The sequence below is a fragment of the Crinia signifera genome, chromosome 3, assembly GCF_055691185.1.
Source record: "Crinia signifera chromosome 3, ASM5569118v1, whole genome shotgun sequence".
NCBI classification, from domain to species: domain Eukaryota; kingdom Metazoa; phylum Chordata; class Amphibia; order Anura; family Myobatrachidae; genus Crinia; species Crinia signifera.
The window spans coordinates 321,246,981-321,260,218 of NC_139219.1; positions in this window are offsets into that span (position 1 = coordinate 321,246,981).

Genomic DNA, 13,238 nt, shown 5'->3' on the forward strand with positions numbered 1-13,238 from the left:
CACAATCTCAATCTATACAAATCAAGCGGTTGAAAAGAACACCTTATTTCCTTGTGGCAAGGGAAAGTTCAGCACTTTAACTATACTCTATGCATAATACACAATGATTTATAGTACCAATGAAACACACGAGAGAGGGAGAAGGAAAAAATGGAAGAATTCTTTAAATATAGTATAACAACTAACTCCACCGTCCTTGGGCCTAATTCCTAGCAACTTTCAAATCGGACACACCTTGGATGATTCTCAATTAATAGTAAGGGTACACTTCACGCGTTAAACGTGCACCCTATTATTATGAGATGCACTCCGTATCGCTGTGCCGGTTTTAAAGATTGTAGGCCCCACGTTGCCTGCGCCAATTGTTAAAGTGTATTTTATAACAAAACGGTGGAGAATGCAGTTGATACACTATATTCGTTACCTTATTAAACATATACTTGGTTACCCCTAACAACGGCAAGTTGCAACTAGTGATGTTAGCAAATGCCCAGCTCAGAGTTCAAAGGCTTCTCCTTCTCAAACAATGGAAACACCAAATTTGCATATGACTAGAAGCTACTGATTCTGTTGTAAGGTGACCTTAGCAGATTTTAACCCTTATACTGCTGTATGGGATATGAAGGTCCACACTTAATACACTGTGTAATTATTGCAGCCAATCACATTATATACATACTATCAGTGGCATCAGCGACTGAATCTCTCAATGAGAGTTTATGCAATGTATGTCCCGTTATGACCTTAGGCCAGTTATTGATACACAAACCTTAGCAATTTATAGGCGCTTGATAATGATCAACACTGATCCTGCGCAAGACACTGATACTCTAGTAATTTAGTAATGAAAACACACACACCGATTGGATTAAGATCACGGATCCAACCCCGTGTGATTATAAGTTTTTATTGTCCAAAGTGGACGCAAAAGATTAACAGAATATAGAATATATATATATATAAACTATGACCCTATACTATACAGTTTATACATGAAAAGAAACAGTTACATAGATTAGCAATGCAGGTTCGGCTAACATATACAACTGGCACAAATAAGGAAATATATCAATTACCGTCAAAAAGAAGCTCGGACAGAGGTTTCCCGAGGCCTCGGGAAATTGTGATCTGCAATAGATCACCACACCTCTCAGATCCTAACACCACATTTTATACCAAAAAGGGGAATGGGGACAGGCTGGGATATTATTGGATGCAGAAAGTTGACTGGGCATCTCTTCATTGGCCCTCCACCTCATAGGTACGATTACAGGTATTTGGACAGAGCCTAAAAACTAGTTTGTAGATGGGTGGTCATTGGTTTCACTACACACAAAGGTTCATCTGATTACATTGATTTAGGTATCTGGGAGGGCAGGTATAGTGAGTTGTTTCACCACCCCTCTTCCCTGCAGCTGCTTGACGGCAATTGTAACAAGTTAAATAGTACAACATTGGGGGTATAATCAGTGAGCTTCGCACAAACAGAGAAAACAAAAGGGAACATATCTTAATGAATTTACCATCAATGTTTAACGTCCGACCTTGGTAGTTACGTTTTAATGAATTTACCATCAATGTTTAACGTCCGACCTTGGTAGTTACGTTTAAGCTAATAAGACGCAAATGGCATAATGAAATTGCGCAGAGGACGGTCAATAAACATTAATGGCGTAGAGATGCAATTTCGTTTTCCACAGCAAACCTTCCCCCAACTCACAATCAAACAATTATTACATTATTTTTTATATTCATGGAAAACATTACCAGCCTCAATGTGTAGAGAAATGTTTTACAACATCTACTATAATGGATACCTCTCCCCACACAGACAGTACAGATGGAGGCAGCTCCCATCAGAGCTGCTCCTGGTGATCGAATTGCCAGAAGGGGGCACGTGCGCACGAGACCCTCGCATGCCCCGTTCCAATGGAGCCCCCCCCCCCTCCCCCCACACTACCCTAACCCTGATGCTGAGACGGCATGGGGAGCAGAATCGCTGCCCGAGTGACAGGGACGCACAAGCATCTCACATGCTCATGCGTCCCAGTCAGACGGAGCACCTCTCCTCTGGTGGACACCAGCTAAGGGAATCTAGCAATACATATATCTGTATGTTATGGGTATCTCGGTCAGATGTCTGCCCAAAATACGGCAGCCCCAATGCCACATTTAAACATTTTATTTGGGACTGTCCCCTAATAAAGCATTTTTGGAGACAGTGGGAGACAGGTACAGGGATTCTCCACAACATAACTGCAGAATGGTCGATCCTAGAGATTTTCCCTCCCAACACAAGGATTTTACGTGCTAGCAAAAAGGTCATGCGCATCATTTGCGGACAACTGCTGAAATTATATTTTACACCAATGGATCCACACAACCTCCTCCCATACCTTTGTTCAGGGCCAAATTCTTCCATGTGTATCATTATTTTTGAAGCGATGTCTCCACCCATTCCAGAAGAATGCACAGATCAATTATTTCAGATATGGGAGAGTTTTATTGATTCTTTATCAAATGACCTCAAAACACAGATTTACAAATGGGATGGAAAGCATCAGTGGTACGAAACACGTATTCTGTCGGGTGACAATCCGATTTATCTCCCAACATGCAACACCACTGCCTGACTACGAGCATTCCAGTCATGTCCACCCAATTCCTGCATTGTTCATGCACCTTTTGTTTCCTACGGACATCTGTATTGTTTTCTCCGTGAGACAGACAGAATTGAATAACCCATAAACATTGTAATAACTGTGAGCGACACATGTATCAGCTTTATGCTCAATCCTTAATAAATTATTTTTAAAAAAGCCCTCTCTTTTTTCCATGAAGCCTTAGCTTTCTTTCTTCACGAAAGAGGGAGGTGTGAGAGAGAAATGGGGACAGTGAGTGGGAGTAAGGGACTGTCAGGGAGAGAGAGAAAGACAGGAGCAAGAATGAGTGTCGGAAAGAAAGAGAAAATGAGAAACTAGAGTGTGTCAGGGAGAGAAAGGGGTTGGAGATGGAATGAGAGAGAGGGTGTCAGAGAGAGAGAGCGACAGCTCTAGGAAGAGAGGGGGGGCAGAGACTTGGAGAGGGTGGAAGTGGAAATAGAGGGAGAGGGGTAGCATGGAGAAAGGAAGGCCGCTACTGAGACATGGGGCAGAGGGAGAGGGGTAGCATGGAGAAAGGAAGGCCGCTACTGAGACATGGGGCAGAGAGACAGACAGAAGATAGAGATTAGGGACAGAGAGATCAAGAGAGGGGGCGGAAGGAAGAGAGGAGGGGAGAGAGATAGGAGAGGGGGACAGAGAGCAGGGGAGAGAAAATGGGACAAAGGGAGAAGGTGACAGAGAGCAGGGGAGAGAAAATGGGACTGGGAGAGAGCAAAAAAAGGAAAGATGGAGTTGGGGGAGGGGAAGGTGATGAGGGAGGGGAAGGTGATGGGGAGCGAGATGTGGTAAGATGAAGGGACGAGGTACTGTAATGAGATGACAGGTGTGGTGAAGGGGGAGAGAGGGGGCGAGTTCACAGCGAGTGAGAGGTGGTGATGGGGCTGAGGTGATGGGCTGCAAGAGGTGAAAGTGTAATCGGGGGGGGGCAAGTTGTAGGTAAAAACTCCTCTCCTCCCATCAGCCTCCATCTCCTGGCTGGGCTCCGCTGTTGCTCCTCCCCCCACCGTGCTCCGCTGTTGCTCCTCCCCCTCACCGGGCTCCGCTGTTGCTCCTCCCCCTCACCGGGCTAGATATATATATATATAACCATGCTTGAAATATCTGGTAATCGTCAGTGTTCTATTTGAGTGCTGGAAGCTTTGTGCTTAGCAATCGTGTGTACGGGCCACAAGACTATTATACCTGAGGTTTCAGGTTAATCTGCAGTGCATGTGGTGGTTTACCAGCTGCTGTAATTGTTCTTATTCATATTTTTCTTTTATATTATAATCATTTAAATGTAATAGAATTTATTGTGATAGCGTAAAAGTGTTTACTCTGTGTGGATCCCTCATCTGTAACCGTGCCACTGTGTTTGTCTAAAGGCCCATACACACTAGACCATTTTCAGCTGAAAATCACTCATTTTGGGCATCGCTAGCAAAGTCCCCCACCTGCTGGTTTTACCAGCATGCCAGAGATGATGGATGGTTCTTCATCCATCATTATACACTTTCAGCCCGCGGACCGCCCCAATGCCTATCCTTCTCCCTCCCCCTGCTCTGTGTAGTCACACAGAGCAGGGAGAAGCCACACGTGACCGGCCGCCCGTCTGACCCCGACCTCCCTCCTGCCCATGCCGCAGCAGCAAAGCGAAACTCCCTCCCGCAGCTGTCCGCCACCTGTGGCTCCCCCGCCCTTAGCAGAAAATTACTTCACTCCCTCCCGCAGATGTACGCCTGCCCGCCTCCTGCAGCATTAAGTGACCTCTCCCTCCCGCAGATGTCCGCCTGCCCGCCCCCTGCAGCATTAAGTGACCTCTCCCTCCCGCAGATGTCCGCCTGCCCGCCTCCTGCAGCATTAAGTGACCTCTCCCTCCCGCAGATGTCCACCTGCCCGCCTCCTGCAGCATTAAGTGACCTCTCCCTCCCGCAGATGTCCGCCTGCCCGCCTCCAGCAAGTGACCTCTCCCTCCCGCAGATGTCTGCCTGCCCGCCTCCTGCAGCAGCAAGTGACCTCTCCCTCCGCAGATGTCTGCCTGCCCGCCTCCTGCAGCAGCAAGTGACCTCTCCCTCCCGCAGATGTCTGCCTGCCCGCCTCCTGCAGCAGCAAGTGACCTCTCCCTCCCGCAGATGTCCGCCTGCCCGCCTCCTGCAGCATTAAGTGACCTCTCCCTCCCGCAGATGTCCGCCTGCCCACCTCCTGCAGCATTAAGTGACCTCTCCCTCCCTCAGATGTCCGCCTGCAGCATTAAGTGACCTCTCCCTCCCGCAGATGTCCGCCTGCCCGCCTCCTGCAGCATTAAGTGACCTCTCCCTCCCGCAGATGTCCGCCTGCCCGCCTCCTGCAGCATTAAGTGACCTCTCCCTCCCGCAGATGTCCGCCTGCCCGCCTCCTGCAGCATTAAGTGACCTCTCCCTCCCACAGATGTCCGCCGGCCCACCTCCTGCAGCATTAAGTGACCTCTCCCTCCCGCAGATGTCCGCCTGCCCGCCTCCTGCAGCATTAAGTGACCTCTCCCTCCCGCAGATGTCCGCCTGCCCACCTCCTGCAGCATTAAGTGACCTCTCCCTCCCACGTGTCCATAGCCATCCAGTGAGTAGCCACTGCCAACAATGTGTACAGTATAAAATTATATCCTACATGGAATATACAAAAAAAAAAATGCACGATATAGCGGTAATGCATACCATCGCTGGCACAGGCCAACAATATATGCGTTACCGCCACCACTGCCCACCAATGTAAATTATGGCGGTAACGCATATATTGCTGGCACAGGCCAGCTCTGTATGTGTGCATACAGATGTAGCGCCGTGCATCCAGTGCTGGGGCACACCAGACCACCCCCACTGGTGAGTGGACGCTACATCTAACTGGGACATGTGAGTGTCTCACACACATTCGCAGCCCAGTTGGTGGGGGACAGGAACCCTGCCCATCTCCACTTCAGGCAGACTGGCAGGGTTGGGGGCGAGGTGGGGTTTGGTCGGCAGCAGCTCCGGTTGAGAGGATGCCCAGTGCCTTTCCGGTGGCTGGCGAATCTACCGCCAGCCCCTGCCTGAATGAAAGGGAGTCCATCTGTCCATTGCTGGCATAGGCCAGCACTGTATGAGTTCCCGCCGCCACTGCAAATTATGAATACATTGCTAGCGCAGGTGAATGGCTTTCTACCTACATGCATGGCCGCAAATGAAATCATAGCAGTGCACATGGGTGGGATTTTCACCAAGGGGTGGTGTTTACCTGATCACTGGGTCCCGAAAATATGCAGCACAGCAATCAGTTCTGAATCAGGCCACAAGATCAGAAATGCACTGAATAAAATGGCCCCTGCTCCCCCCATTGGAATCTAGACTCTGCCCATTATGTAAATAGCCTTTTACAATGAAAGATTTTTGTCAGTCTTTCACCACCCGAAAATCTCTCGCTCTTTGGGGAAAATAGCTCATTGAGATTTTGGCAGTCGTTCATACACAGATAGATCTTTCACCAGTCTTTTAAAATGAAAATCTTTTAGTGTGTAAGGGCCTTAACGCTAAATGCATCACATTGCTCCCTCTGCTGGACAGATGTGTGGAATGTCAGAATGGAAATTGCAGCTGCTTTGAATAAAAAACATTCAACAGCAAAAAAAAAAAAGTCAGCTGACAGTGACTGGGATCCAGCGAGTGAAAGTCATTTACCACCAACAAGGCAATCCAATTAGCCCAGATGCTGGAACCACATTGAACCATGTGTACGGGGCATTACAGATACACAGGTCTATTTTTCTATTCGATTGCATGGAATAGGAAAAATGTACAGAATCTATACTACAGAGTGTTCAGAAAGGCACTGTGCACTACACATAAAAGCAGTGGAGAAGCTGCCCACAGTAACCAAACACACCATTATATAGTCTAGCAAGGCAATCGGATGGGGTGTACACCCCTAAAGATAAAATAGTACTTTTTTAGGTGCAAAGAAACCACAGATCTAATTAAGTAAAAAAAAGTAAATTAAGAAAAATCTTGAAAACCAGTTTGTGCCGCAAAACCTAGATCCCTGTTATCTGACAGTGTCAATAACTATAATTTGTCGTCAACGTGTTAGATAATTGTGTCAATACATTGTAATCTAATACATGCCCAGGTGCTGTATTATCAGTGACCAACCCCTAGGGAAAGACGTATTAGGGTGCAAATTTTTAGACAAAAAAAAAAAAAGTGATTTTACTTTAATTATCCAAACCATAAATCACTCCTTACTAAAAAATGAAGTACACCAGCACAACCTGAAGTGTGTTGTGTTTTATTTTTAAGTCCCAGCAAGCCTTCCCTGTACGGAGGGACTTGAACAAGTCCCAGCATATCGGGCAACAAAGGGCCCACTGAGCATACGCACGGAGCAAATTTGTGCTGCTTAGAAAGCACAGATCTCTAAATATCTCTTGCTATCTAATGTGGGGTACACACCAGGACGATATGGCCCAAAACGAGGCAATTTAGATACAATCTCGACCGATTGTATGTAAACTGGCCATGTTTTGGGCCATTTCGCTGCCCTTTTGATGCAATCCCAATCCAAGGCCCCGCGGGTCTGTCGGTCTTTTCTGAGATCCTACCTGCTGAAGCGACCATTGCAGTGGGTGGGGGGCGTGATTGGATCGCGATCACATTAGTGGCATTTTCGCGGCGTGTTGGCGGGTCGTACATTCCTGTGACAACCCGCTCACGAGCACCATCGTCCTGGTGTGTACCAGCCATCAGTCAGTGCATGCAGTCAAAATCTAGTCAGATTGCTTATTAAATGACTGCAAATCTGTGTCTACAGAATGAGAGCTAAAGGGCATACACACGTACCAATTTTGATGGTGTCAAGATCTCCCATGGAGAGCACATACACATGCAGAGATTTGTGCTAAGCAAAAAAAGGCCAGGTAGTGGTTCAGAATGAGAGATTGCGATCAGTATCTCTCATTCTGTACACATAGATTGCTTAGCAAATGACTGCAAATCTCTGACTAGATTTTGACTGCATGCACTGACTTAGTTAGCGAGAGATATTTATCTCTCGGAGCATACACACAGAGATCTGTGCTTACTTTCTAAGCAATCTAGTTAGATTGCTTAGAAAATAGCACAAATTTGCTCTGTGTGTACACCCCTATACTGATCGCAATCTCATTCTGAACCACTACCTGGCCTTTTCTTGCTTAACACAAATCTCTGCGTGTGTATGTGCTCTCCATGGGAGATCTTGACTCCAGCAAAATTGCTTAGCACAGATCTCTACGTGTGTATGCCCCTTAAGTCTTATAACACATTGACGGTTACAATAAATTCAGACATTTAGGGGCAGTGTTATTAAGCTCGGTGAAGTGAAAAAGATCTGTTTTTTTTTTTTATCACCGGCCAATCAGCTCCTAACTGTGAAGTTACAGGCTTGGTTTGAAATATGACAGGTAGGAGCTGATTGGCCAGTGATAAAAAAAAAAAAAAGAGCCGAATTATACTCACCGATAATTCCTTTTTCTTCCTAGAGATCCCATGGCAGCCATAACATTGGGATGTATCCCTTTCCCCATAGATTAGACAGGAGTTTTTTCTCTAGGACCGCCCACCTTGGGTATAACAGCCTCCTCCTCCTTTGCCTCAGTGTCTTTTGAGTGTCTCCGTAGCCTGGAGAAAAAACACAATAATAACACGGGAGGGTAACAAGTGGCTGCCATGGGATCTCTAGGAAGAAAAAGGAATTATCGGTGAGTATAATTCGGCTCTTTCTTCTACGATCCCCATGGCAGCCATAACATTGGGACATACCCAAGTACACCACACGGGAGGGATAGCTGTAATATAATTACTTATGGCGATGTCAGTCCCGCTGACATAGCTCCTAGCAGCACGTGGTTCCCAAAGTGGGCAGTAGATACGTTGAGTGCATAATGGTTAGAAAATGTATGGACTGACGACCAGGTAGCCGCTTTACAGATCTCTGTAACTGATGCCTTCGCCTTATTTGCCCATGATGTGGAGACTGCTCGAGTCGAGTGTGCCTGTACGATCGGAGGTGCCACCTTGTTCTCTTTCTTGTAGGCGAATAAGATCATTTCTCTTATCCACCTAGAGATCGTTTGCTTCACAGGTGCTCCTCCCTTCTTTATTCCTTCAGGAATTACAAATAAGTGTTTGGAGGTTCTAAATGTCTTGGTTCTTTCCAAGTATATGGATATGGCCCTCACCAGGTCCAAGTTATGCCACATTTCCTCCTCATCATTCTGAGGATTTGGGTAAAACTCGGGAAGGGTTATCTCCTGATTAAGGTGAAATCTAGAGATTACCTTAGGTAAGAACTGTGGGTGTGTCCTCAGCACCACCCTGTCTGGGAACACGATAAGATAGGGTTCCTCGATCCACAGCGCCTGTAGTTCACTCACTCTCCTTGCAGATGTGACTGCTACGAGAAAGACTACTTTCCAGTTAAGCAGTTTGAGTGGAATGTCCATGAGTGGTTCAAATGGATGCTTGGCTAATACTGTAAGAAGTAAGTTCAAGTCCCAAGGGGCTACTATCGACTTGATTGGGGGTCTTACTCTCTTCATGGCTCTGCTGAACCTCTTTACCACCTTTTCTTCCGCCAATGGCCTGTCTAGCAGAACGCTTAAAGCTGATACCTGAGCTTTAATGGTGGCCGTTGCCAGCCCTAAGAGAAAACCATCAAAGAGGAACTGTAACACCTCTCCAGTGGAAATCTTACCATAGTCACCTGAGAACTGCCCCCATTCGATGAATTTCATCCATGTCCTGTAGTATGCTAGCGAAGAGACATCTTTTCTGGCTTTCAACATCATGTCTGTGACTTGTGAAGAGAGATTATGTTTCTTTAGTATTTGCCGCTCAATCTCCACGCCCTTAGACATAATGTCGCGGGTTCTGAGTGTAGTACTGGGCCTTGTGTCAGTAGGTCCGGTCTGTTGGGTAGTTCCCATGGTTTCTGCACTGATAACCTCATGGCGTTTGTGAACCAGCCCCTCCGTGGCCAGTATGGTAGGATTGCCACTAGGTCTGCCTTGTCCTCTTGTATCTTCTTTATCACCTTGTTTATCAGGGGAAAAGGTGGGAATATGTACCCTAGTTTGAATTGCCATCTGATCGTGAAGGCATCCAATGTTGCTGCTTGGGCATGATAATATCTTGAGCAAAATGTCCTCACCTTCTTGTTGGCATAAGTAGCCATCAGGTCCACTTCCGGGAGTCCGAATCTCTGCACAATCTCCCTGAACACCTCTTCGTTCAGTTCCCATTCTCCCGGATCTAGTAGCTTTCGACTCAGGAAATCTGCTACTACGTTCCTCCTTCCTGGTATGTATATAGCCGAGATCGAGAGAAGGTATTTCTCCGCCCATATCATAATATCCTGTGATATTCTCATCAGTTTCCTGCTTCTGGTGCCTCCCTGATGATTTATATGTGAGACCACCGTGACGTTGTCCGACATTATTCTGACATGATTCCCCACTATGTAATTCTTCAGTAGCCTTACTGCTTCCCAGACTGCTTGAAGTTCTCTTACATTCGAGGAATTCATAGTTTCTTCTAGGGACCATATTCCTTGCACTGATGCATTCTTCATATGTGCTCCCCAACCAGTCAGACTGGCATCTGTAGTTACTACCGCATATCTTGGACTCTCTAGACTGGACCTTCTTTTCTCCAGATCCCTTGTCCACCACAGTATGGATCTTCTTACTGATTCGTTCAGTGTGATAAGCTGATAGTCCCTGTACCCTCTTCGGATCAGAGGTAGCAGGCACCCTTGTAGCGCTCTCATATTTGCCTGGGCCCAAGGTATAACCTTTATGCAGGACGTCATCATGCCCAGCAACTGTATGGCCATCAAGAAGGTCACTTTCTTCGAATACAGGACCTTTTCTATCATCTCCTGGATTCTTATACATCTCTCTGGTGATAGGGCAATGTTGAAATTCACAGTGTCTATCAGGACCCCCAGGAACTGAATAATCTGACTTGGTAGAAGGTGGCTCTTGTTTTCGTTTACCACCCAGCCGTGTCTCCTTAGTGTAGATAGTGTCAACTCTAGACCTTGTAGGACTTCTACTTCCGAATCCCCTACGATTAGCAGATCGTCCAGGTACGGCCAAATCAGGACTCCCTGCTTCCTTAGCTCTGCAATCAAGGTTACTAGGACCTTCGTGAAGACCCTCGGAGATGTTCTTAGCCCAAAGGGCAGGCAAGTAAACTGGAAATGCCTGTTTGACACTTCGAACCTGAGGAACCTTCTGTGGTATCTGTTTACTGGGATGTGATAGTAGGCGTCCTTTAGGTCTATTGACGCTAGGAACGCTCCCTTCCTTATCCCAGTTAGAATGGATGACAGGCTTTCCATCCTGAATTTTATCTTTTTTATATTCAGGTTGAGATCCCTCAGATCCAGGATTGTCCTGTATTCTCCATTGGGTTTCTTTACTAGAAATAAGTTCGAGTAAAAGCCTCTCTTGTGTTGTAGCCTGGGAATTTCCTCTATGGCGTTTATTTCTAAGAGTTGCTCTATCTTTATTTTCAACTCTCTTCTTTCTTCCTTCAATATTGGTGTTCTGGATTTTAAAAACCGGTCTTGTCTCGGGTGACATGCAAATTCTATTGAATAGCCCCTCTGAATTATATTCAGGACCCATCTGTCCCCAATCGTTCTTTTCCAGACTTCTGGGAAATTCAATAGTCTTGCACCTATCTTGATGTTTAGTGGATAGTCATAGCCTTCCACCTCTGTCCGACTGAAATTTTCCTCGGTAAGACTGGCGAAAGGACTGACGGGATAGATTAGGGTTCCCTCTTCTATAGTATGGCTTTCCAGGCCTGTAGCTTCTTGCGTCCTTAAAGGACGGTTTAGGTGTTCCCGGATAGGGAAACCTATTCCTTCTATCCTGTGGCAGCCGGACCGATTTTCCGCCAGACAGTTTCTGTATCATGGCGTCAAGTTTAGACCCAAATAAATAGTTTCCTTCGAAGGGTAATGCTGTTAGCTTGTTTTTGGAATTTGCGTCGGCACTCCAGGGTTTTAGCCATAGTGCTCGTCTTGCAGTTATCCCGGCTGCCATGGATTTTGATGCAAATGCCACCGAGTCCAGTGACGCTTCACACAGGTAGTCAATAGATTTTTGCATAATCTCTAAACTGCGTAAGATATATGTTTTAGATATTTTATCTTCTACATCCGTATGTAGGTTTGCTGCCCAGAGTCTCAGAGCACGGGATACTGAGGCAATCGCAACTGATGACCTAAGTGCCCCTGAAGATGCCGTGTGTACCTTTCTTAAGGCAGTTTCCACTTTCTTATCCATGGAATCCTTGAAGGCCGCAGCGTCTTCCACCGGTATTGTGGACCTTGACGTGAGCTCCGCCACCGCCGCGTCTACCTTAGGGATCTTGCACCATGCCATGAATTCTTCATCCTTGTATGGATACATTTTATCCACTCTATTACTAAGGGTAAGTTTCTTGTCAACATTTACCCACTCCTTAGCAATTATTTCCCTCACTACCTTATTCACTGGGAAGGACCTCCCCTTCTTTGATCTATCCTCAAATAGCGGGTCCTTTCCCGTAGTGGTACCTGCAGCCTCTTGGTAGTTCATAGCCTTGTATATGTTCTTTAGAACGCTCTCCACTATATCCAGGTTAAAGGTTCTATCCTCCTCTATTTCTCCTGACTCATCAGTGGAGTTTTTATCTGGTTCCTCCATGCCGGATGAACCCTCCTCTTGGCTCAGCCCGGCTTGAGACCTAGACCTTTTAGCTGTCTGTGACTGGACGAATTCATGCTTAGACACAAAGTTTTGTTTCATCCAAGCCATCAGTTCTTTTAGTATCTCCGTATGCTCTGATTTTTTTGGCACTTCTTTTATGGGCTCCTTATGTCTTGTCTCACATTCTTCACATAGTGACTTGTTTTGACACGCAGAGAACACCTTATCACATGACATGCAGTTAGATTCAATGTATTTCTTTTTAGACAGCCTTTTCTTTGGTACAGGGATAACTTCTGTAGGCACACTATAAGAGACAATGAATACACTAAGTAGCTAGAAATAAAAGAAATCTAATGCCCCAAAAACTCTAAGGGCTTACCTCAAAGGGGCACTGTCCAGCTTAGGGGAATCAGGCACTTCCATCTCAGCCATTGTTTCTGCAGTCCAGCGTGTGCACAGCACAGCGATATGCTGCGTTTTAAATATGGCGCTTTAACTCTTTCATTACTGCGCCAGCCGTTTTCAGGATGGCCGAGCGGAACAAACATTCCCCTCCGTGTTTCCGGGGGCAATGTTGTAGTGCGCACTAGAGCTGTTCTGGGCGGAAGTAGACGCCGCGCGTACTTCCGCCCCAGCGTGTCTATCCCCGCAGCGTGCAGTCGCGGCTTACAGCTGGGACTGCCGCTTGCTCACCACGCTGTTTCCGACAGCGTCTTCAGCCTGTATCACCTCAGCCCTGCTGTCGCCTGTACCACAGCGCCTGTAGATTGTGTCCAGCTGAAAACGAACTTTATCCACTGCTCCTGCACCCAGACTGGTGTCTGACAGGTATTTGACTGGGCATG